The sequence below is a fragment of the Caretta caretta genome, chromosome 7 (assembly GCF_965140235.1).
Source record: "Caretta caretta isolate rCarCar2 chromosome 7, rCarCar1.hap1, whole genome shotgun sequence".
NCBI lineage: Eukaryota > Metazoa > Chordata > Testudines > Cheloniidae > Caretta > Caretta caretta.
In genome coordinates this window covers 69,198,295-69,223,683 of record NC_134212.1, presented here as the reverse complement: position 1 = coordinate 69,223,683, position 25,389 = coordinate 69,198,295, and the positions used below count along the sequence as shown (strand labels likewise).

Below are 25,389 nucleotides of genomic sequence, written 5' to 3'. Positions count from 1 at the left end.
TATAACTGAACAGGACAGTCCTCCTTTATTTATTAGATGGAAGTGGAAAAGGATGCCAAGGGAAAGAGCAAAAAAGTCTTCTGGTTCAGTCAGTTACAGTGCAGGCAGTAGCTTAATTCCCTACATGTGAGATAAAAACTATTGCTATCTCCTTTCAAAAGAAGCAGACTTCTTTCTCTTTTTTTCACCAAAATAAAGAAATCTAGTCTTTGAGCCTTGTTTAGACAAAACTCCTATAGACTTTTGCCTGAATAAGAACAACACGACTTAGCCTCTTGATTATTATTATTATATTATTTTTTAAAGTTGACATAATAATTATCAATAAACGGACAAACTTCAGAGTCTGATCAGTGGCGCGTGTTTGTGCCAGATTTACACAGATCAGAATGTGGCTCAGAGCAAACCTACATGGGAGAGGAAAGCATTAACCACATATAGTGCAAATCATCTTATTAAACCCAGCATGAGAAGGGCAGAATCAGGCCCACAATCTTATATGACATTGGGTATGTTCGAAATAAAATGCTGGAGGTTACTATACCGATAGGAGTGCTAATAAGCTTTTAATTGTTCTAGTCCCGCCTTTCCAAAATATTCAGTTTGAGAAGTGCTAAGGCACACCAAGGAACACGAACTACAGGACATATTTAAACCTAAATAATCACATTCCGTTTTCCATAGTAAATTCGGTCACTACAATTCAGGGGAAATTCCTGCAGCATGTGTGTTTTAACCTGCCACAGTTTGTGTTTGCACAGTTGAGCTTTGAGCACCAGGTTATAAAGCACACAAGAATTTTAGCCAAGGGATAGGGATAGCTTTGTGTTGGGACACTTAGAATTTGGGGAAAAAAATAAAATAAAAACCCAACCAACCAAAAAGCCAACAACAACAAGAAATGGTCAAAACAGAAGAATGAGTTTTCAAACCAAACAGACACAAGACTGTGGTTAATTAATAGCAATGACTATGCCATTCATTGCACTGTTCCCTTTGAGGGAAAATATATTCAGCTTCTATCAAATTATATATATATATATATATATAGCTCTAGGGCTTACCATGCTTTTCAGACTAATATAGTTACCTTGTGTCTTTTTGGTGCTATTTACAAGTGGTCATAACTACAAAGGCATGTGCTACTTGTTTTTCTTTTTGTCATAGGTTGGTCAGTTATGGTCATAGAGAGAAGCACAATCCAAGAAACAAGTGATATGAAGTACAGTGCAGCCAATTAGATGTAGGAAGAGTGGTAGGAATTTTAGCAAGTTAATATAAAGTTATATACAGAGTCCTGCAGGACTTCAGCAGCAATAGGCCTGGGAAAAGCTCAGGTTTTGTGATGGATTCTGTTAAATAGTTGCTATTTGTGAGTAAGTTTGTAGCTTGTTTAGTTGCAGGATTCTTTGTGGGTTTCCAGGGCATTGCACTGTCCATTAGGCCTGGTTACACAGTTCCATGCAAAGAGATCTGGGGCACATGCTTCATTTTCCAGATCACCATGGCAACAGGGGGGAGAAACATCAGAAAGCTCATTATCAGCACTGAAGCAAAGATCACCAAGATTATTGTCCATGGTGCCAAGACAGTGTCCACCATGATTTCCTCACTTTTAAGACCTGAATCTGTGAAGAGAAAACACACGTAAGTCTTTTTCTAAAATGTCGGCTTGAAGATTACTTTGCACTCACTTTACTTAGAGTAAGGATATGACATGGAGAAAGAACAGTTTAGTTTGAATATCAAGAATAATTGTTGTCTGTAACAGCTTATTAATAAAGCTAGTACTTTTTATTCAGAGATGTTGCCCATTTTTGTAAAGTGCATTTAGCATCCCTGCTTTACAGATTGGGTTAACTACCACAGCAAACGGCCCATCTGAGACTGCAATTCGGAACGCTTGACTGCCAGCCTAGCACATGCTGCACTAGATGACACCTTTATAATCTTCTGGAGTTTATTTAAGATTAACAATGTTTATTGTTCTGCAAACAATCAAATACAGGACAATAAATAATTATAACAGCACTTTGAGGTAGACAAGTATTATTCAAGCCCACACAGTAAATCAGATCTAGATGTACAATACAGAAATCCCGGATTTCAGTCTCCAGGACACGAGTCTTGTTTACACAGAGGAACATATGCAAGCATTTCCCATGGGGCCAGCACCAGTTCAGCTTCATTGATCTTAACGAGCAGCCAGCTTCCATTGGTGTTAAGTACTGCATAGTTAGACCTGCGCTGAACAGCATTACCTGACATGGATGTCAGCGGCCTGTCTACACTATGGTGCCCAATGTCACTAACCCTAGTGGAGCCAAATCAGTGTTTGGCAATGTTTAGAAGGCTATAGAAAGAGACACAACGTCAGGCTCTGCCTCTGACAATCAGGCCTAGTGGTTGGAGCGTGGGTCACAGCTAGGCAGAGGATTGGGCCTGAGTGAAGGGAGGATGCGGAATCGAGATCCAGAGTCCAGGTACAGGCCAGTGGTCAGAGTTCAAAGGCAAGCCAAGTGGGTACCGAAGCCAGGGTCCAGTTACATGCCAAAGGTTGAAAACCAGATAGTCAGAGTCTGAGGGTGTGGGGTGGCTGGGTCAGGAGGCAGAGACAAGGCTGGAGCAGGTCAGTGATAAGGCTGGAGTGAAGCTAGTGCAGGGCTCAGGCAAGGCTGAGGAGGAGGCTGGGAGTCGCTGGAGTCTGGTGCACTGTGTGGCAGCAGGAGGATTCCTGGGCAGGTCGTGCTGTTGCTCAGCCTGAACTGCAGCTCTGCTGGGGCTGTGGAAATACTTGATCCTGGGGCCATCTGACCCAGGCTCTGCTCAATGATAGGCTGCCCCTGCATGCCTGGGGGCTGACTCACTGAAGGCCCAGATGAGTTCTGAGGCCAGGTTTACACTACAAACTTACATCTGTATAACTATATCTCTCTGGGTGTGAAAAATCCACACCCCTGAGTGACATAGTTACACTGACCTAGCCCCTGGAGTAGACAACGCTACTGCTTTGACTTAGCTACCGCTTCTTGTGGAGGTGAATTCACTACGCCGATGGGAGAAGCTCTCCTGTTGGCATAGTAGCATCTTCACTTCAAAAGCTGCAGCAGCACTGCTGTAGCAATTTAGCATAGACCTGCCCTAACTCATTGCAGCAGCTGAGCAACCAGCCCTAGTTTGGCCGGGAGTTTGTTTCACATGGACAAGGTTCATTCAATATCCCATTCAGATTTGTCAGTGCTAGCCATGCACCTCTAGAAAACAGGTGGTTTCTCGGGACTAAACACTAGCTTAGAATAATTATTAGGTATATGTGTACCTGGGTCATGCTTAGAGGCCCACCCTTAGATCAGGCTCCATTGTTCAAGGCATTTTACAAGCCCGTGGAGATAGACTGTAAGCTCTTTGGGGTAGGGACTAATGAGACAAGACAGCCAAAGGGTGGGAAGGATGGCACCATATGGCCATGGTGACACAACTGGTTGCTAGCAGAGCAGGATGAGAAAAGTAATCCTAAATGCAGACAGCAACTTTCATGGCAAAAAGGATTCCAACATACTTTACAACCTGAAATATGAAATGAAATACAAATGGTCCCCAAGGATCACTTCGTCCACCAGTGAAATGCAGCTACCTCTGAGTGAAGCTGCCTAATACCATATAGCACCACCACGTAACAATCCTGGACAAGAGGCAAAGATACTTTTTCTGATTCAAAATAGAGTGGAAATGATGGAAAAAGGCAGAATTTATCCACAACACCAGACTTAATACTTCCTACTCTTTCAAGAAGATCCACGCAATCTTATGGGTCTGCAAGCAGGCAAGAACTCAGTGTAACAGCCTGTCAGAAAGACAGCAGCAACTCAGGTTGTGTATGGTCGCTCCAATTTCATTGTGGCGCTTTGATTTACAACTGGTTTTGGCTCAGCAGAAAGGGTGCCGTCTGTCAAGTGCTGTGGGTCAAGTCTGTCTTACACACTCTAGCTTATGATAGGGTCCCATCAAAATAGGATATAGCTGCCAGAATAATGAACTCTTTTCTGTTATTCAGGCCAAGCATCTCAGGATTTCAGTTGTTTTGAGATAATAGTAACCTTATTCAAAAAACCAGGAGAAAGCAACAAGAAACTGTGATGATCACTCAGGGTTTAAGGTTCTTGTCAGAGCTCTGCTTTATTCTAGGGCCGTCGATTAATCGCAGTTAACTCATGCAATTAACTCAAAAAAATTAATCGTGATTAATTGCACTGTTAAACAATAGAATACCAATTGAAATGTATTAAATATTTTTGGATGTTTTTCTACATTTTCTAATATATCTATTTCAATTACAACACAGCATTCAAAGTGTACAGTGCTCACTTTATATTATTTTTTATTACAGATATTTGCACTGTAAAAATGATAAACAAAAGAAATAGTATTTTTCAAAAAGAAAAGGAGTACTTGTGGCACCTTAGAGACTAACCAATTTATTTGAGCATAAGCTTTCGTGAGCTACAGCTCACTTCATCGGATGCATACCGTGGAAACTGCAGCAGACTTTATATACACACAGAGAATATGAAACAATACCTCCTCCCACCCCACTGTCCTGCTGGTAATAGCTTATCTAAAGTGATCATGAGGTTGGGCCATTTCCAGCACAAATCCAGGTTTTCTCACCCTCCACACAAATTCACTCTCCTGCTGGTGATAGCCCATCCAAAGTGACAACTCTTTAAGAGTTCTTGTTCTTTTAAGAGTTGTCACTTTGGATGGGCTATCACCAGCAGGAGAGTGAATTTGTGTGGGGGGGTGGAGGGTGAGAAAACCTGGATTTGTGCTGGAAATGGCCCAACCTGATGATCACTTTAGATAAGCTATTACCAGCAGGACAGTGGGGTGGGAGGAGGTATTGTTTCATATTCTCTGTGTGTATATAAAGTCTGCTGCAGTTTCCACGGTATGCATCCCATGAAGTGAGCTGTAGCTCACGAAAGCTCATGCTCAAATAAATTGGTTAGTCTCTAAGGTGCCACAAGTACTCCTTTTCTTTTTGCGAATACAGACTAACACGGCTGTTACTCTGAAACCAGTATTTTTCAATTCACCTCATACAAGTACTGTAGTGCAATCTCTTTATCATGAAAATGCAACTTACAAATGGAGTTTTTTTGTTACATTACTGCACTCAAAAACAAAACTTTGTAAAACTTTAGAGCCTACAAGCCCACTCAGTCCTACTTCTTGTTTAGCCAATTGCTAAGAGAAACAAGGTTTGTTTACATTTATGGGAACTAATGCTGTTCACTTCTTAATTACAATGTCACCTGAACGTGAGAACAGGCGTTCGCCTGGCACTGTTGTAGTTGGTGTCGCAAGATATTTACGTGCTAATGATTCATATGCCTTTTCATGCTTCAGCCATTGTTCCAGAGGACACGCTTCCATGCTGATGACGCTTGTTAAAAAAAAAAATGTGTTAATTAAACTTGTGACTGAACTCCTTGGGGAACAATTGTATGTCTCCTGCTCTGTTTTACCCACATTCTGCTATATATTTCATGTTATAGCAGTCTCGGATGATGATCCAGCACGTTGTTCATTTTAAGAAAACTTTCACTGCAAATCTGACAAAATGCAAAGAAGATACCAATGTGAAATTTCTAAACCTAGCCTACAGCACTCTACCCAAGGTTTAAGAATCTGAAGTGCCTTCCAAAATCTGAGAGGGATGAGGTGTGGAGCTTTATTTCATATTTCATGCTTTCAGAAGTCTGAAAAGAGCAACACACTGACGCGGAAATTACAGACCCCAAACCAAAAAAGAAAACTAACCTTCTGCTGGTGGCATCTGACTCAGATGATGAAAATGAACATGTGTCGGTCTGTACTGCTTTGAATTGTTATCAAGTAGAACCCGTCATCAGCATGGACTTACGTCCTCTGGAAGGGTGGTTGAAGCATCAAGGGACATATGAATCTTTAGCACATCTGGCATGGAAATATCTTGCAACATGAACTACAACAGTGCCATGAGAACGCCTGTTCTCACTTTCAGGTGACATTGTGACAAGAAGCAGGCAGCATTATCTCCTGCAAATGTGAATCTCCTTCCTTAGATATTTTTAAGGTCAGGCTGGGATGATTTAGTTGGGGATTGGTCCTGCTTTGAGCAGGGGGTTGGACTAGATGACCTCCTGAGGTCCCTTCCAACCCTGATATTCTATGATTCTATGATTCTAAACAAACTTGTTCGTCTGAGTGATTGGCAGAATAAGAAGTAGGACTGAGTGGACTTGTAGGCGCTAAAGTTTTACATTGTTTTATTTTTGAATGCAGGGTTTTTTTGTACATAATTCTACATTTGTAAATTCAACGTTCATGATAAAGAGATTGCACAACAGTACTTGTATTAGGTGAATTGAAAAATACTATTTCTTTTGTTTTTTACAGTGCAAAGATTTGCAATAAAAATAAATATAAAGTGAGCACTGTACACTTTGTATTCTGTGTTGTAATTGAAATCAATATATTTGAAAATGTAGAAAACATCCAACATTTTTAAAATAAATGGTATTCTATTTTTGTTTAACTGCACGATTAATCACGATTAATTTTTATAATCACTTGACAGCCCTACTTTATCCTGTATCCTTTTTAGATCCCAAGGTAGTGTGAAGAGCAACCGGGAAAGGAGACAGCTCTGCTGCAGAGGGAGGGAGTGCTGGCTCTGTGCTCAGATCAGAGTGATAAATCAGGCTAGATCTAAGGAAGACAGTATGAGGAAGTGAGCAGAGGACACATTATCTACATCCTATAATTAAGCATTTGCACCCCAGGGCAGGTGAAGGAAGGTGAGCTACAGGAAGCCATGTTGATACTTATATGTGGTCTAGGTGGAGACTTGTTCCCTATAAAGGTACTGTATCCCCAGCTGAACTAGAAGCCCTCTCTTGGGAGGCAGGAGCTATAGTAACAGGAGAGATGTTACACAGCTGGCCAGGATCGAGACTTCTTTTTTAAAGGAAGAATCAGATCTGATTTGAGTGGCTGGAGGGATTCTGCTTGGGCCAGCTCGCATTAGTGGGCAATAGGTTGTGAGCCGCCATGCTGCTCACCAGCCACAGTGCTGAGGTGTGAAGCAGCACCTCCCTAAGTGCCTTCCAAGGGAGACATCCTGCCGCGAGGGAGGGTGTGTGTGTATGTGTATGTGTATGTGTATGTGTATGTGTATGTGTGTGTGAGATGTGGTGTTTCCCTCACCTGAGCCTGAAGAGGTGAAGGTGGCTCAGAAGAGGCCAATTAAGATTATCAACCACACTCTGGGGAGAGTCAGGCTTGACTGATAAGCATTAATTGGAGATGAAGCGCTGCTGGCCAGGAGCAGGCTAGGCTTCTATACAGCCAGGAATTTGAGAGTAGAAGGAAATGAGTCTGATATTCTTCTCTGGGTACAGGGAGGTGGGTTGGTAGGCAGAAACTTGGGGGAGTAAGAGCCCTGTGATCAGGGTTTACCCAGAGATGTTGTGGGGAACAAATCCTGTGGAAGGCAGAGTAGGAAGAAGCCCAGGGAAAGAGCAGTGAGGGTTGAGAATCTGTAGATTTTGGCTGCTGTTTATTGGATCCCTGGGCTGGAAATGTGGGCAGGCCTGGGTTCCCCTATCAGTCACTGGGTGAGTGGCCTGGACTTAGAATTGGTATGGAGGACTATCTGAGATGGTGTCAGACAGTTTGTCTGGAGAAGCTTTGATACCCTGGAAGGGGAAAACTATAGGGTGACCTGTCTGAGTCTTGCAGAGAGACAGAGAGAGGCTATGGGACAAGCAAATGACGGAAGGGGATGCCAGAATGGATGAGACCTGATCTTCAGACCCTGCTACAAGAAAGTGTCCCAGTGGTAAGTGAACCATGTTAGTGTGTGTGTGAGATCACATCGCTTGGGCGTAGACTGGTAAGACATGTATTTCAACCCAATAGCCTGGCTAAGCATAAACTACAAACCCTAAGCCCTCCACCCCCAACCATTCAAGAAGGCCTAGGTTGCTGCCAGTTACCCCTACAAGTGCATTAATGATATCCATTGTAATATAGCACACTGCCACCCTCATATGAACAGCTTACGGGATGGGGAAAGCTCTAGGAGAAGCAGTATAGTTTGGTGTTTTAAACAAATCTGTTCTCTACTCCTGTAAAGTTGAGGGTGATATGTGTCAGCACGACAGTACTTTTTTATATGTTTATCATAAAACTACAGGCTGATAGTTTACAGGGCAGGTCAGGCTCTGAAGATGAAATCAAAGCTTCAGAACCTTAAAGTTATGCCACATCATATTATTATCTACATGTTATTATCACATCATACTATTATCTCTCACAAGCTAAGCTGGGTCAGAAGTAGGAGAAGTAAAACAATGTTTTATGGAAGCATTCCTCCAGGAATTGCAATCTACTGGTCAGACACTCTTTCAGGAGGCCGTAGTTTCTTTTACTGAAGATATGAGTACCTGCTCATCCCAGCAATGTTAATTTCTAAAGTTCCCTTCTTGGGTTGTTTTAATAAATTCCAGAGGAATGAAGTCTCAGTCCTTGAGCTACCCTTTTCCACCTGCCACTTATGTTTATATGACTTTAGGTAATGCACAAATCATGCAGATCCACTGAGCCAAAACCTCTCTATAACAGGAGAGCATAGAGGGCTGCTTCTGTTAACCCAGCCGTAAAGCTGCTGTGGTAGCCACAAAGTAGCAGTGCTGATTTTCCACACCATACCGAAAGGTTTGTGGGGACAAGACACAACTCACCACAGTCCTGTACAAAGCCCACTCACTTAGTCTTTGCACAGGGGATGAGAATTTGTTCCATCATGTACAAAATGCAAAAACTTCATACATACTGAATACTGACTCGCAAATAGTAGAAAATACATGAATTTTCATTGTAACTATATCCTAGAATTCAAAGAGAGACTAATAATGAGAACACAGGTTTTGTAGCTAGTGTGTTAGCTACAAAACATTCCTCACAGTCACTTCTTTCATGAATCCAACCACTGAATTTTGTCTGGACTCTCTCATAAACAGAATTGCTTGGTAGAGTTACTTTATATTATTGCTATTTATTAGAATGGGTCTGGACACTTTTTCTTCTGTGAAAAATGTAGATGGAAAAACATTTTTTCACATCTTTATTTACCTTTTTCTTAATTTTGTGGGGGTTTGTCCAAAAACTCAAACCCTATTTTTGTTCAGTTTTTGGCATTTCCTTCCTTTTTGATGAAACCCCCAAACTTCTTGATGAAAATGTATTTTTTTCAAGCAAACTTCCATTTTATCCAAAAGCCATTTCCACTGAAATTCTCTTTATACAGTTTTGATGGGCTCTATTTATATAAAAAGAAAAGGAGTACTTGTGGCACCTTAGAGACTAACAAATTAATTTGAGCATAAGCTTTCGTGAGCTACAGCTCACTTCATCGGATGCATTCAGTGGAAAAAATGAATGCATCCGATGAAGTGAGCTGTAGCTCACGAAAGCTTATGTTCAAATAAATTTGTTAGTCTCTAAGGTGCCACAAGTACTCCTTTTCTTTTTGCGAATACAGACTAACACGGCTGCTTCTCTGAAACCTGTCTATTTATATAGTGACACAATTGTGCAGGTCACTTTATGGACAAGAAAGGGAATAAGATCTCTTCCCCAGAGATCTTATAATTAAAGGACCGAGTCCTGCAGTGATCAATGCATGTATTCCATGGTCTGCCCTCACTGTACAGGTTGCAGGATCAGGGCCTAAATAAACAACATACAGACAAAAGGTGAGGGATATGGTGCAGCAGAAAGCAAATGAGTGAGATGTAGTGTCTAGCATGTGTCCTAATGCTGCTTTATTTTTATTTATATTAAGAGTGGATTAGCGTATATAGTCCTCCTTGAAGGAGGAGGTCTTTTGAGGAGAAACTTGAAGACAGGTGGACAGAGTCCGTTGAAGGGGCCTGCACTGGAAAAAGTGTGTAGCTGAGTGGTAAGTCAGGCATCTCAGGTGGTGCAAATGGCAATAAAGGAGCAAGATTGGAGCAGAGGGGTAGGCAGGAGTTAAACTGTGCAGGTCCTTGAAGGCTAGGGCAAAGGATCTGTAATAAGGATCTTATCCTGTGACCCATGGATGAAGAAGGTATCTGGCACACCTGACTTGCTAATGAATGCTAGCAGGATTTTGCTGGTGACATTTTTTTATGAACATTGGGATTTATCATCAAGCAGATTCCAAATGGAACTTCATTTTGGCATTAGGCAAAAGGAAAAAGGAAACAGAACCTGGTAATTGACGACCAAATCCTGAACCCTGCTTCCAATCCAAGAATTTTTCATGGGTTTTGGGGAGATGGAGTTTCCCTTTCATTCTGGGCAACTGGAGTGCCAATGCACCCACTCTGCTCCCCTTATGCAGGGAGTTTTGAACTTCAAATCCATAAACCCCAATCTTGTATCCCCCTCCTCTGGTCTAGGTAAGGCTGTTTAGAGAACTGCTCCCTAGCACATAGCAAAGCTGCTCCCTTCCCCTTCAGCCACATAAGTGTAACTTGATGAATTAATTTCACTTGTAGTAAATTGTGCAATGCTGTACAGGGAAGGAAGAAATTCTGTCCAGATGCCTGGCAGATCAGATTACACCCTGAAGCATGAATATGATGATTACCCTTATTGTTATCTTAGCTGCATGTTTGTAGTTAAATAGTCAGCCTGACTGGTTGCATTCCAACAAGGATATTTCCCCTCTCAGTATAGCTAGCTGTATTGTGTCCTGTGCTACCAATTGTATAAAATACACATCTCATAAAAAGTTTACTGGCTTGTAGGTTTTGATTCTCCCCTTTTATCTCCTCTTCCTCCTTTTCTTCACACAATCATCTTTCTCCACTTTAGCTTCTCTGACTAATGCTGCGCTGACTCTTCATGGAGCCAGAACAGCAGGAGTACAGTGTGCTCTATCCAGGAGCTGGTTAATTTTGGCCTTGTGGCCTCTCCACACCTCTGTATCAGACTATCCTCCCCCGCCTTTGTTTTGCTAACCTGTTTTGTCTCTTCTTCTAATAGTGCTTTCTTCACTCGGTTCTTGCCTTCAGTTTTCCTTCAGGTTTTGTCTTAACCTTTGACTTATTTTTCTCTTGCTTCCCTTTCTCTCCTTTACCTGGACACTTGCTTTTCCTCCACTGTTTTCTGTTCCCATTTGTGTTTCAATTTTTTCTCACCCCACCCCCCACCCCCCCAAACCCCTACACGCAGGCAGATAATTCTCAACTGCATCATTCTTTTCCACCCGAAGTTTATTTTCCCATTTAATGCTCTATAGCTTCCCTCAGCTGCTAATTCGGAGAGGAAAGGAAAAGCCAGTGTAACAGTGCATAGCAGTTTCTGCTCACACAGTGGAAACAAAGAGCAGAACTGACTTTTTTTTCTTTTAAATTTTGGCTGGGATGAAATGAGCACATTAAAAATTCATCCCAGTAATTACCTACTTCAAATGACTATGCAACACGGAGCAGAAAAAGGCGGCATGTAAGACATTTGGAGGGGGGATGTGAGCATTAATGGGGCTGTGTAGCTCAGTTAACTCTCACCCTTTTATCCCAGTTTACCTTTATATTTATTTCAAAATTAGATTTTAACCAACCATTTCAATAGTGTCTTATAAGTGGGCTAAATTCACAAGGCACTCATACTATGATGATGGGAGGGGCAAATGGAAACATTTTTACTAACTCCTGTCAGTTCTAAAAAACATCTGGGTTCATTGTAACTAACTTCTGTATCTGGTGCAGTTGGCAATATGATCCCCCCCACCCCCCACATCCCACCCCGTTGACAATGTCAGTTTGAACAGGCTTCATTGTGACATAGTCAGCATTTGGATATTTTATCCACTGCCTCTGAAATGGGCCTACAACTACTTTCAATTCCATTTTTCTATCATGAATAGCTTTGTGTTGATGTGAAGGGACCTTGCATGCAGACTATTGTAGAAATAGGTTTAAAACACCTCCTCAAACAAGCAACCATCCTGCATATTTCCCAACCTGCCAAGCCTCAAATGTAGGACACAAGGCATTAGATGCCAGTCACAACAAAAATATTCATACTGGGTACGTAAAATATGATGGAATTTTTCCTTTCAAATAAGTCTGTCCATAACCACCTCTTCATTTCTAAGGTAAATCACTGTCAATGGAAGTAAGGGTACACCAACCTGGTGTGGAACATAAGTGATTTGGGGATGTTAATGAGTAACTTTCCTTGGAAGGAGGGACACTCATGAGAGATGCATCCTGGAGATCTGCTGACCAGCATGGGTGGAGTAGCAGAGCCTCTAGCAAGGACAGCTGATGACTCTTCAATAGTAGCAGGCAACAAAGCATGCCTTGAGGGAGGGGTTTTAGGAGAAATAGAGAGAGCTAAACTTGATCAGAGAGCTAAACTTAAACTTGATCTGAGAGGTGGCTCCTACACTTTAGCCATTTTACTTCAGACTTGCTTGAAGTTAGCCACACTTTCTACCTTGTCTTTGGACTATAGCTGGTGGAAGCTGTATTTGTATTTGAACCTTAAAGGGGCAGTAGATTCAGGAGCTTCCTTTATTTTATTTATTTATTCATTTATTTAGAACAAGGTACCTCATGGAAGGGTTTATATTGCCACCAGACAAACAAAACCCTTTCCTTGGCCAACCACAATTTCAAACTTGTGTGTCCCCGTCCTTAGCAAATAGGCCTCTTATTGTCGTCATTGTCCAAATTAAACTATACATCTCATTGACTGCATATGACTGACAGTCTAAATCAGAACTTGAAAGAACAGGCTGCCTTGAAAAGATGGTGAACTGCTTCCATTCTTTCAAATAGCTAAGACTTCCTTTATGGCTCATAATTATAACATAGCCTTTAAGATCATTGCTGAGGGCTGCAGAAACACAAAATACTGATGAAAGGCCTTGTTTTACAGTATAGTTGCAGTCTAGTACTTGTCTACAATGAATTTACAGAGTTAAAACACCAGATGGGAATATGTCTGGGCCAGGTGGTCTGAAGACTTCGCCTTTGTTGACAGGTGTGAAACAGAGATGATTCTGGTGCCCTTAATCATCATCACTGAAGGCACTCCTGATAGCAATATAGGGGGTTGGGGGGAGAAGAAGAGGAGACAAGTTCCCAGTCACCTTTATCCTTCAAGGAACCATCTTGGTGTCTTCCCACCAGCACCCAATTTTTATGGGTATTTTTTCTTTTAAAAACCAAACCAAACCATTGAAATGTTTACCCTCAACACCACCCCCAAAAATATCATTGTCCTGAAATGAAATGCTTGCTTTATTTTTTTTAATACAAATATTTATGTAGCTGGCAAAAGCCAGTTTTCTTAAAAGGCCCTTTTCTGACCAGTTCCAAGTTGTGTGTAAAGGTTGTTGAAATAGCAGTAAGCAAGATGAAAGCTGGTTTACAATCAGAAAAATACACTAATATTTAAATGACTTTCTTCTAAAAAGGTAAAGGTTTCATAGGCCTAGGGAAAGTGAAATGGTGAGTGAGAGTAAAAGGCATGTGGGTAGAGAGGGTAACTAGTCTCTTGTTTTCAATTCTCAGATACATCTTAAAATGGCTTTCACAAAGGGGGCAGTGACTGTAACCTAGTGCCCTACTCTTTGAACTGATCATAAGAACAAAGCTAAGTGCTTCAAAATTCTGTCCTCCTTTAGATTTCATAAAAGTTAGCTAACTTTTATGAAGAGTGCTGAAAGACTACAAATCTTACACTATTGACTACTCTCTGGAAATGTACAAAGCAAGTTCAACAAGGGATTCTCCTTGGGGAAGGCTGTCAAGAACTTGACACAATGACCAAATGCAATAATGGCTCCAAAATCCATGGAGGCGTATGATCTGAAGTATTCGTAACAGCAAATATAACTGAGTCTGTGCTCCCATTTCTACCTGGAGATCTTCCTTAGCAACTAGTGTCTAATGCCACTCATATAGCACCTAGGAGCTAACAGTCAGTCAACTGGAAACGTACAGGACATGTGGATAAACATATGGTTGCTTTTTTGAAATGGCTTCAGTGTAATTGTGTTACTCTTGAATAACTCCTGGAGAAATATCATCCCTTAAATGACAAGTACAGACCACAAGACATCGGAACAATAGAAAAAAAAAATCCCTGCCAGTGAATTAGCTTGATGCTTTGTGTTTCATTGAGCAAGAACAAACTGCTAAAGGTTTGGAAAGCAAATATGGACTTACCTTAGCTTTGAAGCTTGTGTGTGGGTTTTTAGCAGTGAGCATTAATGAGGTACCAAAGAAACTAGCAGGCACTTGATTAGTGAAGTATGTCCAAGTTGCTGACTGTAATATTTAACTCCTTGTCTTGGAATGGCCTCTGACATTCAAGTCTCAACATTATCATGGTAGTGCCTGAAGGGCAACTGAGAACAGCACTCCATTGAGCTAGGTACTATACAAACACAGTAAGGAACAGTCCCTGCCCTGAAGAACTTATAACTACTAGTTTCTTGACTATTGTCACCATTGTACTGACAGCCAAGAGGATTTTTGGATAGTTTAGCTGCATTTTCTGGAAGATTTTTTTGTTTCATGAACAAAAATACAATATTCGTTGGACCTGACTGGAAGAGCCTGTTTGAGCGGCTCTGCTGCTTTGCTGCCCTCTCTGAAGCATGTAGCAAGGGATTGTTATCTTGCTTCTATCATTTCAAAGAGCACAGTCTGTTTGCAACAGAATTCTTTTTGCAGAGTGTCATTTACCTTTATAGGGAAGGACTTCTCATAGGTTATAGAAACTCAGTGCAGTTTGCTCCCCGGGCAGCTTCCCTGCTCCTGCCCACTGGGGCATGGGAAGCCTGGGACTCCACAGGTGGCCAGTGAGTTCCCGACCCACCTTCCCCAGGGCGGACTCTCATTGAAGGCATCAGGAGGCAGGGACAGAGAAATGGGTCAGTGCTTCCCCATGCTTGCTATTTACAGTTGCTGGAGCTACCCCAGCAGCTCAATGGCTCTGGGCTGCTGCAGGGCTTGGCAGATCCCAGTAGCGTGCGGGGTTCCTGCTTCATGGCACAAGAATAGGAGCAAAGTCCAGGTGTGCTGAATGGGGAGCTCTACTTCCTACTGCCTGGCCCCAGTGTGGGGGAGGCCAGGCCCCACCACAGGGATCCCACCTAAGTTCCCATAGGGTGCATGCAACCTGCTGGGATCACCCATTCTCATTAGCATTGAGAGCTCCGTGAGTGATGTGTGGAGAGCCTGAGTGCAGGAGAATCCTTCCTGGTTGCCACCTACAGAAAGGGGTTTGCTGCTTTTCAGCACATACAGAAGGGGCCCAAGTCTACAAACTCCACTGAGGCCAGCCCAATTGACTTCAGTGGTACTTCTCCCACTATGCTTATCAGTAAGGGACTGCAGAATCAGTCCCCAGGGCTGGAAATATTTTCTGTAAACGAATGTTTGCTCTCAGATTAATTGACAGCAATGAGCTCTATCAACTGTGAGTGGGAGCTCACAGGCAAAGCAGCCTGGCTGGTGAGGGACAATTTAATGAGGCTACCTGCTCAGATGTTCCCATGCTGCAGTAAACATACTAATTTCTACACAATCAGCAGACAGTTGAAGCAAACATGTACTGCACAAGAGTACCATGAAATAAATAAATACATCAATGCATAGAAAACAATTGCTAAGTTAAAATCCATAAAATCACCTCTCCCCTGGCAGCGCAGCTCAGCGGTGACTTGACTGGCTCGGCTCCATCAGTTGCTGCACAGGGAGTGGGCCTGGTGTACCATGTGACCAAGTGGAGCTGGCTCTGAGTCAGCAAGAAACCCACATGTGGGAGTTGGGTGGCTAACCCCGCACTTCCCCGGCACCTCCTCCGGCTGGAGCCTGCGTGGTTGCCAGTCGTGGCTTCCAAGGCAACCCCTACCCCGGATGGGGGCTCCTGCACATTAGCCACCTGTGGCCCTGGTTAAATCCCTCTACCCTGCCCCCCCTGCAATATAGAAGTCAAACTACACCCATGATTTTTCCCCAAAAAACTTTACAAGATTTAAAAAGATCCTGAGTTTTCTTCACTGCCCTGACGGGTTAAGTGTAGTGCTGACAGCACAGTAGATCCAATATATATTTTATTCGGTTGTGACTTTTGGATTAAGACTATTGGCCTAGGCTGTTCCCTCTTTAGGAAGCTCTCCCTCAGTTTGTGTGGAAGAGTGGAATTTCACCTCTCCAGCAGCATCATAACCATCAAGTAGAAGCCCATCTGATGTGGCTTCAATTGAGCTTTTGTAAAGGAGAGTAGCCGCTGTCTCAGCAGCACCATCCCTTGCTCATTTCCTAGAAGTTAGTGAATCTGAGAACTTAATGAAATGTAGCCAGTTCAGATAGAAGCTAGCTGCAAGACAAACAATCAGCAAAGTAAGAAAGAGAGAAAAACTTTAATCCAAGATACTGAAGCAACTTCCGATTCCTTCAAAAACAAAACTCATTGGGGTTGTTAAGGTGCACAAAAAGCAAATGACACAATCCTGGAATTCAGGCAGAAGAGACTGCAGTCTTTCATGCCTCAGAAAACTGAACACCTATATTTTATATATCAGCATAGTCTCAGTATTGCAAACCTGGTGCTTAGACCACTAGGCCATCCCTTTACGGAAACAGTATCAGTTAAGTAAGTTAGATTGTTGATTTACCGTATTAGAGTATTTAATAAAAATGATACATACCAGTTTCAAAATAAAGCATGCAGTATTAGTAGTGGGGAAAATAATAAATTGAGGCCTCCATGTCAAGGTGGATGTGACATTTCTGAACCCTAAACAATCAGGAGGGTAGAGATGTTTTAACAGTTAACTTAGGATGGGTTTTGCTGGTGAATGTTCTCCAATGATCAAAATTCCCTAGCTACTTTTTTTTTTCATGTAAGTCTGCATTTCCGTGTGCATATGGGCTTGTTCTGTACTATGCTGCTCCTGCTCTGACATCAGCTGGAGAACTGGGAAATTTTTAAGTCTCTTATATCAAGGATATACAAATCCTTTCGTGTGTGACGACAGGTGCTCTAAAACAGGTTATGGAAAAATAATGTAAAATGGATTAAAAATAGCAATTGTGTACTGATTCTGCTTCATGTAATCCAGTCTCCATTAACTTACTATGACTTAATGGTCTAAATAATATTCCATTATATGCCCATTTTGTTACTATTTGCCAAACCCATATTTTCATAGTTACAACAATCGAATGGATTTATATTGTTCCTCTAAAGAAAGTAATTGCTCCTAAAGAGCCTACGTTACACTATGCAAGTCCACTGAGGCATATACCAGTGAAAAGTTGGGTTCCTGGGCCCTCTCTGTAACAGTAAGACACAATAACTAGAGCCAGTCAAAACAGGGAAACAATTTTGTGAAATGTTTTGAAGTTTTTAGTTTGTTTTGCAGGGTTCTTCAGTGAGGAAAATGAATGTGCCATTAAACAAGTTAAAATGATTTTGATTAAACTTTCTGAAAAAATTGGCAAGCGTATCAGTCAAAAGCTTGGTAGAAAATGTTGATGATCTGAAATTTTATGTGACAAGTTTTCATTTTTAAAATAGGCCACTTTCCAACAAAAAAATGTTCAACTCCTGAGTTAAGTCCTACATATATTTTTTTCAAAAGCACTGGAGTGACTTTCAATGAGATTTAGTGTCCTAAATGCCTGTCTATTTTTTTTAATGGAAATTATGCTCTTCAGCAACCAACCCTCCCCCCCCCCCCAGCCCAACAAACCCCTTTATCCTGAAAACACTAACTACTGGGCACAGTGCTTACTGCTATGAGAAGTCCCATTATTTTAAAGTCATGTTTACTATTTACAATAATAAGCCCTAAATCTGGTAGTAAAAGAGCTGGGTGAAAAACTGTTTCCCCACTCTGCAAAAATGTGAGACTTCAAAAAATTTCCCATTGGGGGTGAAACAAACCTTTGGATACCTTTTCATGGAAATTCAGCAAGTCACCCCAGAATAGCCAGTAGCCTAGAGGTTAGGCACATGTGGGAGAGATTTCTGACTCTTCAGCATCTCACATGAGTGTTCTCTCTTTGTCTCTCCAGAAATAGCATCCTGGACATAAGAAACCATTCCCAACAAAAGTGTAATAAAAATGCCCCCTTCCCATGAAAAGTTTTGGTTTCAACAGATTGGCATTTTCCACTGCAAAATTATTGTTGAAAAAATTCCCATCCAGCAATGGTATTAAGTGTAGGATCAAGCTCTTAGTTCATAAATATTTCAATCGATTTCTGGAATTTCTTTTGAACATATTAAACTGTTGCAATTTCATTTTATTCTTTTAAAGGGAAATGACTTCGTTGTTGAGCCACAGTATTCAATAATAAAGCTGGTAGTCTCGCAGTGTAAATTAATGTAAATTTAGCTTGACGGGGTTCTATAAACAATAAGAAGTTTTGGTGTTGACATATATTTTGATAAAATGAAAATAAGGAGTAGGAAAGAAAAATACTAAATGAGAATACATTATGAAACAATACTTACACAGTATATTTGATCATTTTTTATCTCAGACTATTAATAAAAGACCATTTCTGACTACTAGGACTTCATTGACAAATGTCTTTTTTCCCGTTACTTGTGATATGATTCAGCCAGTTGTCTAAAGTAAACAGCAGCACTGTTAGTTGAAATAGCCCCATGATTTTTCTCTTACTATTTAAAATTTGTGAACCCAAATTTCAAAGAGAGTTTGGGGGTCTCTTTGTAGAATATGAAAAATTATAATTTTCTTAATATTTGACCCAGGTATGTTTTGTGTGTATTTTGGAATTTGTGGCATATGTCTGTTATCCACCTGTCTTCTGTACTTATTGTAATTAGGGGCCATATACTGTATACAGGACAGTAACTCCTCCTATGATAGAATGTCTATAATTAGTCTTTCATACATTTGAGAATACCTAAAATGGAAGCAACAAAACCCAGTAGCAGTAGTGTAAATCAATCTAGAACTGACATCAACTATATGAAACTATGCCAGTCTACACTGGCTGAGAATCTAGTATCTTTGTACATTACAGGAGCTTTGTTTCAAATAATAAAGGACAGTCGAGGGCAACATATTTGCAGACATAACTCCACACCCATTTAGTTATCATAGACTACATTAGGTTAACAGTGAGATTATTAAATTGAATGACAAAATCGGCAATTTAAAATGATCAAAAAATAAATTAGAAACACCAGTATTAACTGTTACCATATTTGTCGCTTATTTTTGCAACCTGGCTAATAAACTAATTTTCTGGATTGAATTGTTCAGGCACTGTTTCTTTTACTCTTATAGGCAACTAAGAAAGCATGACGTATGGTATCATTAGCAATTCTGTTCTTTCCTGTCTAATCTTACCTTCTTGTTAAAGTCTTAGATGTAGCTTTCAAATCTCACTGATACCATCAAGTTGCTTTGTGTGGGATTCCATTCCTGGTTGTCAGCCTGAAATAGAGTAAGTTTTTCTTGAAAGTTGTTCAGCATATCGGACAAAGGTAGCTAGCTGGGAGGATAATTAGCCTGTGAGACAGAAGGGATCAAGTAAGGCTGACATTAAAGTACACACGGCTGATTAGTTATACTGTAGGTACCTCTATCACCTCCCACTTTGTTGTTGTTCTTAAAGTGACATGATCCTTTTAAAGAAATGTTCAAGTAGGGCTTAATCTGTCTTCACCACAGGTGCCTCTGATGATTTGTCCTGAAACACGGTGAAAGGATAGGCCGTGGGTTTGCACACTGTCAAAAGCTTTATTTTAAGAGTCACTTGTTGGTTATTAATGAAGGCCTTCTTGGCAGGAAAATGGCTTGTGCTTTTTTTAAATAGATCATCAACATCATCACTTACTAGTAGGGTAACTAGATAGCAAATGTGAAAAATAGGAACAGGGTGTCGGGGGTAATAGGCGTTTATATAAGAAAAAACCCCAAATATTGGGACTGTCCCTATAAAATTGGGACATCTGGTCACCCTATTTACTAGTCACACACAGCTATGTATTTATTAATTTTTCTTGATTTGCCCCATTAGGGCCTGATCCAGTCCCACTGAAGTCAATGGGACTCTTTCCATAGACAGCACTAGACTCTGCATCTGGTCCTTAATGTTCCTGATTTCCAGCTGCAATTCCCATATCTTGTCAAATATATTAACTGGTGAGGGTCAATTTCTTGTTTCATGGAAAATTTCAAACCAAATGATCATTTGCTTAAAAGTATGTTTACCTGTTTTCAATGAGGTCTGTGCTAAACAATCTGTTTTAGCGTTAATGTGACAAACTAACTGTGATGCTGTGTATAAGAAAGAAGCCCACTGTTACACTTCATATAAGATTTATGGAAATTGTGTATCATGTAAGGTATCAATGGAAAAGTTACAATCAATCAAATATGATGATTATCCTGGTTAAATCCATGTATCCTCTTTCCATCTGAAATTATGAATATTGGCTATGTATTTGGATCTTACACATGCGTTGTAATCCTGGGTAGCACCCCCAGATAGCTGTCTTGCCCTAATGTAAATTCTATGTGTTAATAGCCAATTAAGGACACTTAGCTTACAATGGGCTATTGAAGAAATTAATCCAGCCCAGTAAGCTTTTCCTGTGGATGCCTCAGAAAGAATATGGGCAATGGCTGCCTCTGTGAGTCATCAAAGCATGTAAGGGCATGTGATATGCTCAGGTGACCCTGGACTTCATGAGCGCCTGTACTGTTGGGGGCTTTGTTCGAGACAGTAAAATTCCATGCACATGGCAGAGGATATCAAAGGCATTTGACATTTTCATTTGGGCTTCATTTTTCTGGATTGGATTTCTAACAAGGAAGCTTTGAACAGTCTGGGCAATTGTAGAGAGACTTTTGCAAGCTAGCAGTTTATTCCATCACTGCTTCAAACCTGATATAAGGATTTAGCCATCACATGTATGTATATGATCGATTAACCATTTATAACTCTTCTTTTCTTTTATTATAAAATGTGTAGTTTTTAGTTACTAAAGGATTGACATCAGGGGATTATTGGGTATGATCCATGTTATATATTGATCTGGCTAGGTGGCTGGTCTCTTTAGATTGGGAGGACCCTATAACTGATGAAACTGGTTTTCAGTAACCGCTCATCATGAACTCTAGTGTCTGGGTGGTGAGCCAAGGGCTGGAATGCCTAAGGAGATTGCATTTTTGACTTCTTGTTGACCAGTGTGGTGATTACAGAAGTTCTCTTTTGTTACTGGCTTGGTTTTATCTAATGACAGAGTAACCACCAGTTTGGGTCGAGTCTATCCTATTTCTCAGGGGCCTGTCCTCAATATGACCACCTCAGTGGTGAGCTACTGAGGCACAGTGACACTTACATGTCATTCCTGGAAGCAACACATTCAGCTACCTGAGTTTCAAACGTTATATGGCATCATTTGGAGTGTCAGGAAGCAGGGTGGTATTTGAGGGTGTGGGCAAGTAAGTATGGGTACTAAACCAGTTAGCTGCCTTCATCAGAACTTTGTAAACTTAAGAGATGAATAAGGTTTCAGGGTTGGGTTTTAGTCTGGCATTTTCTGACAAAAATCCTTCACCTTAGTTTGTGAGTCACATATGCATAGGCCAACTTAAAAAAATTTCAAAGTGAATTTAGTTGCTATAAAGGCCATGCTGGCCTGAGTGTGCTGGAGATGAAATTCTCCACTTTATTAACTGAATAGATACAACCAGGTAAACTGTGTGTCAGGTTTCTTCTTAGACATCCATTGGCAGTGTGATTCAAGTTCCTGAACTAACAGGGCTAAACTCCAGGTCTGCCTAAGGCCTGTCAGTTAAGAATGGCCACAAAGATGCATGGGCACTTTTTGATTTGATACTTGAGGTGGCATGTACATTTTATGAGGTAGCTATATGTCCACTGAGCACTAGACTTTGACCAGCAACTCATTTCTCTTTGCCAGTACATGACCCTCATATATTGCAATGAATCTCTGTGACTACTCATCTGACCTGAGGGAGGCTCTGATTTGCATAACCAATCCCTTGAGCCACCTAGTCAACAAAATCAAAATTAAAAAGCAAGATTATATCTACCCCAATCTTAAAAATACTGAAGCCTAAGTTTCTTCTCTGGTGGGGGAGACTCAGGAGTAATGCTGACTTCAATGCAGGTATGTGAGTGTAACACTAGTATAACAAAGAGAACAATCTAGTAATTGCTGCCTGTTCCCCTGTAGTACGGGCCATCATTTCTCCAGCCTCAAACTGAGGAGGCAAGCAAGGCTCAGGGCCATAGGCAGGGGAAAGGATGGTCATAAGTGCTAAAACATGTCCTGGAGAAGATGCAGAGTAGAGAAACCAAGAAAAAGCCAATATCCCCTGCTACACGGTTCCCTCTTGGAACATCTGTATTTACCTATTGACTCTTGGGCTATTCTTAAATTGCAAGTTCTTTGGGACAGATCTGTTTTTTTTTTGGTGCTGTGTGTGCACAATAAGGCCCTAATCCATGACTGGGGTCCTACTTGCTATAGAGAAACAAATCATGATACCACCAATATTGCTCCAGTGGGGTGAAACATAACAGTAGAGTGATCGACAGCGCTAGGACTGAAGCGTCAGTTCACAATCTGCCCCGAGTCTCTCCGCTGCCCCAGGAGCCAATCTGAGAGGAAATTAAGACTCTGATTCCCGCACCTTGAGCAGGTGCACAGGGCAAGCCATGGATCATGCTCATTGTATTTTTCTGCAGCGTAATAAGCAATAGAGTGGGTTAATGGCACTGTTCCGATCACACGAAATCGCAGTTCTACATAATATAAGCAATGTTATTGGGACAGCAAGGGATACAAGTATTGCCAAATTGAATACACCAGACAATGGTATAAGGAGTCACACAGGCACCAGTTTGTTCAACCAGAACTAGGTCCTGGTTCAGCACTAGAACTACAGCTTTGATCACTTGTAGTAGACTGGCTTCACCACTAGCGAACCCTCTGTCCCTCCTGCCGTGGCTGGGTGTGAAGTAGCATTGCCTCCTGTCAGTAGCTGCTTTAGTCCTGCTCATCTCCTTGTGATTTGGTTCTCCGTCCAGGGCAGGGTCTAGTGCCACCCTTTAAGGAGAGGGAGGCGGGGTGAACAGAGAGTCACATCCAACAAACAAGTCCAAGCCCTTGTGTCAAATCTCTGGCCTTGACTCTGGGCCCAGTGTCATTGCACCTGTATCTCTGTGCTCTGAATTGTCCTCATCCTTTCACATCCGGGCACTTCATGCCACTTTCCCAGTGACTGACTGGTCGGGGAACCTAGGCCCATCTTCTCTGCCAGCGGATACCTTGCCTCTATCACCCTGGAATCCTTCCTACCATTAATCTTTCTTCAGGCCTTTTCCCTAGCCTCTTCCTGGGAGCTCTATAACAAACTGCACCTCCCAGAGCTCTATCCAGGGCTTGCCCTTGCATGAGGGGGTGGCCAAAGGAGCTTGCTCCAGTTCTGTGTTATCAGGTAGCCTCCTTCCCAGGCATCCTTCTCACCTTTCTGTGCCCCATGGATCGCTTCATAGCTATAACCCCAGTTCTCTGAGAGTGACTGCAGTGTTTGCCTCGTGCTCTCACTGTAGCCCTTCACCCTTCAGTGTGAAACATCTCCCAGGGTTTATGCATAACTGCCTTGGTCTTTTTTCCATGGCCAGCTTCCGCATGGCTCAGGCAGCCCCTACTCCTGTTGGCCCCAGGCATCAGTGCCACCAGCTGCCTGAGCAAAGGGGGCTGGGAGCAGCTTTAACCCCAGGCATCAGCAGCAAGGAGGGAACACTGCAGCTGCCTGCTCCATGGCACCAGCCAGAGCAGCAGCTACCTCCCACCGCCCAGGTTTGGCTTCCCACCTTGGAACTGGCTGGGGGTGGCGGTGCTGCCCCGAGGACTGCCCAGCTCCTGCACTGCACTTGGGGGGGGGAGAAAGAAGTCCCCCCCCCCCCATGCACCTTAACTCTGTCCATGGGTTCAGAGCTTCTTCCCCATGGGAAACACCAGGGCTCTGGGCCTCAGGCACTGGGTTTCAGCTATGGGACGCCTTGGCCCCCCCTGAAAGGATACAGGACCCCCCCAGGGGGGTGCAGCTCCACCGCTGAGAACCATTGACCTAAGGTATGGGATAGCCTGAGTCAAATCCCTACCCCCCACTTCCTGTTAAGACGCAGTTTGAAAGGGATCACTTAGTTTTAGGTATGTGGGCTATATACCTGGGGGACAGGACTCCCTCAGACTTGTCTGTGGAAGGTATTCCACTTTATCCATAAACCCCTGTATGGAGGAGAGCTTTTCAGTGTAGTCTCCAACAGCCTTGGTGAATACCCTAACCACTGGAAACAAGGGTGATTTGCATATTTTCTGGGGCCCACATTAATGTTTAAGTACAAGGGGAAGAACCAGTGACAAGTGCATGCACCTGAGGTTGTAGCTCACCTTTTCAAACCCTACCCCCATATCCTAGTGGGCTTTTCATCTTTGCTTTGGCCCCCATTAAGAGGCAGTTAATGTGGAACACCTTCAACAAGACTGACTGAGAGCACAACACGTCAGCATACCTCATAGACTAGTACTTAGGCCATTCACTTGAGTGGTAAGAGGCCACTGTTCACATCCCCTTGACTCAAGCAAAGAGAGGATTTGAACCTGACTTTATCACTTGCGGGGTGAGCACTCAAACCCCTGGACTAGAGAGGGCCTCAGACTATGGCCCAATTATTATTGAATGAAATTGGAATAGCTTCACCAATTGCTGTAGGGTAGTCCATATCAATTTATATCTTAGTTTAATGATTGGGGCACTCGCCTGAGAGATGGCATACCCCCTGCTTTAAGCCTGGCTCACTGGGTGGGATATTGAACCAGCAGCGACCTCTTCCCCCCCACTCCCCTGGTGAGTTCCCTAACCACTGGGTAAAGGTTAGGCGGGAGCACTGCTTCTCTTCTCAGAACCCTCATCGGGGAGGTAACAGATCCCCCATTCCCCCGCACCTTCAAAGCCCTTTTCCTCAACAGGGAAAGCGAAGAAACTGACCCATGCTCTTCAGTGTCCTGAGTGAATACTCTAACCATTGAGCTAACAGGAGTCTGTCTTCTCGACCACCTTGTGTGGTGTTAGGTGGCCACTGAGCCTGCCAACCACCTCAAGTCCCACAGGGAAGAATGTCCGTTTGCCCTGGGCTTGGTGCATAGGTGTCTGGTGCCTAGAGTGAAGTAGTAGTATGTGTGCCCAGCTGCATAAACGTAGGTGCCTAGGCAGCGTTTGGAGCAAAAACGTTAAGTGGC

At 42.3% G+C, this 25,389-nt stretch overlaps 1 long non-coding RNA gene across 1 annotated transcript; it reads right to left on the bottom strand.

Annotated features, from left to right (window-relative positions):
• Window positions 1–547: 547 nt before the first annotated feature.
• On the bottom strand, window positions 548–19,658 carry LOC142072776 (uncharacterized). Its single transcript, XR_012669346.1, has 2 exons — window positions 19,454–19,658; window positions 548–1,628 (listed from the first exon to the last, which is right to left on the bottom strand). It is a non-coding gene; the product is annotated as an uncharacterized LOC142072776 (long non-coding RNA).
• Window positions 19,659–25,389: the final 5,731 nt, after the last annotated feature.